General features: G+C 43.7%; 1 pseudogene; it reads left to right on the forward strand.

Moving 5' to 3' along the window:
* Positions 1-874: 874 nt before the first annotated feature.
* Positions 875-1,923, forward strand: LOC117702917 (ribosome biogenesis regulatory protein homolog; annotated as a pseudogene).
* The last annotated feature ends 1,284 nt before the right edge of the window (positions 1,924-3,207 follow it).

A 3,207-nucleotide genomic window follows, 5' to 3' on the forward strand; every position in this document is an offset into this window, starting at 1 on the left:
GGTAGATTACTAGAGAGTTCACCATGTAATCAGTGACTGACTGCTTCAACCAAATAAACTGTTTTGTGTAAAGAATCAGTTGTCTCACTTTAGATCAATAGCAATGTTTCTTGCTACATCATTTAAAAGGTGGCAGGAATTTTTGCCAAACAGTTGCCATTTGAAAATAGTCAATGTGCAATTCTAAAAGTCACAAGCATATACACCATAAATCAAAATTATTTTCATTTTTCCATTTAGCTCTCTTACTTGCTGTAATGTTATGTTTAGCCAGGAAACTCTTCTTGCTGGTTCACTCAGGCTATTTTAAAATGCAGGAATTACAGAGCCATTTTCTTTCTGGGTGGCGTGATTAGAAAGATATTGGATAGAAGAATGATTTATGTCAGGTGACAAGAGAACTCATCCTTAGACACTGGCAACTGTGGGTACTGTGGGGATGATGCTGTGTGCAATGAGGAGGAGAGCCTGAACATCTGACAGCAGTGGAAGCTTCTCCTCCAGCACACTTGGAGCTATGAGAAAAGACTTAAATAAGCAAGCGGTTCAAAAACAACATGATAGGAAAAACTCTGTGGTCTTCATTTGAGTCTTTAAGATTTTTATTTCTCATTAGTCTCTGTGGAAACAACAAATTGCTCAACACACTTTTATTTTTGAATTGCTGACTGGCACAAAACACAGTGGACAGAGAAGTATAATTTGTTGGAAAGCAGATTGTGTCTGCAGGAGTTCACTAGATAGTTAAAGCTTTTTCTAAACTTTCTGATCATTAATTCATCTCTTTTAGAAATATACATCAGAGTGTTGCTGTAGTAGAGACACATTCTGCTGTTGTCCCAAAGTGAGGGAACACAGGTGTGCATCAAGAGCCATGGATGGCAAGAGAGTGGAGGAGCTGCTGGCCAAGGCAGAGCAAGAGGAGGTGGAGAAGCTGCAGCTCATCAAGGTGCACAAGGAGCTAGAGGAATTCGATCTGGGCAACTTGCTGGCTTAGGACCACAATCCCCCGATAGTGCTGCACCAGGCCGGACCCTCACTGGAGGCTGAGCTGCGGGCACTGGCTCCAGACAACATGCAGCTTCTCATCAACCAGCTACGGGCAGCTGCAGACCATGGAGTACATGGAGGAGGCGGTGGTAGTGTGCTTGCTGGAGCCTGCCACACGCCTGCCCTGCGAGAAGCTGCTGCCCTTGCCCCTGCCCGCTGGCCTTAAGGGCATCCCATCCATCCCCAAAAGAAGACTAACCTTCTGTGGGACGAGGTGAGTGGCCAGTGGTGGTGCATTGGGGCTAAAAGCGCGCACAGGATGACACTAAGGAATGGCTCATCAAGGTGCCTGGGAGCGCCAACCCCATGGAAGACCAGTTCACCAAGAGGATTCAGGCCAAGAAAGAACGCGTGGCCAAGAAAGAGATGAACCTTCTGTGGAACCTGACCCGCGAGCACAAGATGCAGATGCCCAACTCAGCTGGGCTGCACCCTAAGGGACACCAGAGTAAGGAGGAGCTTTGTTGGGAAGCTTCCAGGAGCGCCTCCCCAAGGAGAAAGCATCCGGACCCTCTGGCAAGAAGAGGAAGTTTCAGCCCCCCTTTGGGGACTTCCCAGCCAAGAAAAAGAACCAGTGGGAGCTACTTCGAATCATGAACAGTAATAAATCTCAGCTGGAAGTGACAAGGGCCATCAACAAGCAGATGAGGGAAGAGGTCCAAGAGGAGCCTGCCAAGAGGAGGAAGATGAGCCAAAAGTCAAGAGAAAAGGGGGCCAGCCAGGACCTTCCTGTAAGAGAAAGTGCAGCCTGCCTGCTGAGTCAGGGAGAGAAAAGGAAAGGAGGCCTGGGAGGCAAGAAGCATTCCAGGCCACCTGAGTCAGGGGGCAAGAAGACAGGAGTGCCCCCCCCAAGGTGGGAAGAGGAGGAAGTAGTGTTCTCCCCTCTGGACCTGTTCTGAAAAGCTAGGACTGTACTAAAGGTTAAGTTGTGCATGCTGCAGGCTGGCTCAGGAGGTGGCTGCTGTCCTCAGTGAGATTGACATTGAAGTGACATGTTTGTCTCCCCAAGAGAGTCAGTGCTGGACTACGAACTAATAGAGACGCTGACTGGCAGTTAGTTTATTTTGGAACATGAGAATTATAAAAATGATATGGTCAGAACCAGGAGTAAGTTAAGGCCTGCCTTTTTTATCTTGACTTCGGATACTGGGTAAGAGTTGATCAGATTTCTGAGTTATAGTAGATTGGTTTCAACATTTTTGCATTATTTTTGTAAAAAAGCTTATATATTTATCAAAGCAAAGGAGGATGGGGGAAAATTACGTCCACCTGTGATTTACAAGTGTTGTAAAGGTATGCTTTAACCTGATGTTGCTTTTAACTGTTACTGTTGGTAGGGGTTGTATGTGAAGTCAGTAACCTGGGTACCAGTACGGAGTGTGCATGAGAAAAACAAAGTAGTTACAATGGTTATAAAAACACCCCTCCCTGGGCAGTGGTAGCCCATGCCTTTAATCCCAGCACTGGGAGGCAGAGGCAGGCTGATTTCTGAGTTCGAGGCCAGCCTGGTCTACAGAGTGAGTTCCAGGACATCCAGGGCTACACAGAGAAACCCTTTCTCAGAAAAAAACCAAAAATAAATAAATAAATAAATAAATAAATGAATAAATGAATAAATAAATAACTAATAAAAATAAAAGGACCCCTGTGTTAGGAAAACTTTGCCACTAACTATTAATATTAAAAGTATAGTGCTTTTTGATGTTGGTTCAGGTTGTGCATTTGCCCAGTGAATTGCTTTAAGTGATATATTGGAATCACACTAAGTAATGGTAATTAACCTTTTAATGGTAATTAACTCCAGAAAATGGTTGTCATTTTGTTTGTAACTGATGGCTTTTGTTTAATTGGCTTGAGTTTAGCAAGTGCTGGTCTGGAATTCAGTATGGAGCCTAGGCTGAGGTTAGAGAGGAGCAGCCACACCCAACAGAAGACTTCATGTTAATTTCAGTCCTGGATGTTTTTCCCCGTTTCATTGTTTTATTTTTGGTCTTAATAAACTTATTTTTGCACAATTAAATTTTATATATATATATATATATATATATATATATATATATATATGCAAAGAGTAAGACTATACAATGAAATTCATACTTTCATTGATTGAAATCACCCTGCTATTCCTGCTGTTCTCATAAAACCACAAGCACATAA

This window comes from Arvicanthis niloticus, chromosome 2 (genome assembly GCF_011762505.2).
Source record: "Arvicanthis niloticus isolate mArvNil1 chromosome 2, mArvNil1.pat.X, whole genome shotgun sequence".
Classification (NCBI taxonomy): Eukaryota; Metazoa; Chordata; class Mammalia; order Rodentia; family Muridae; genus Arvicanthis; species Arvicanthis niloticus.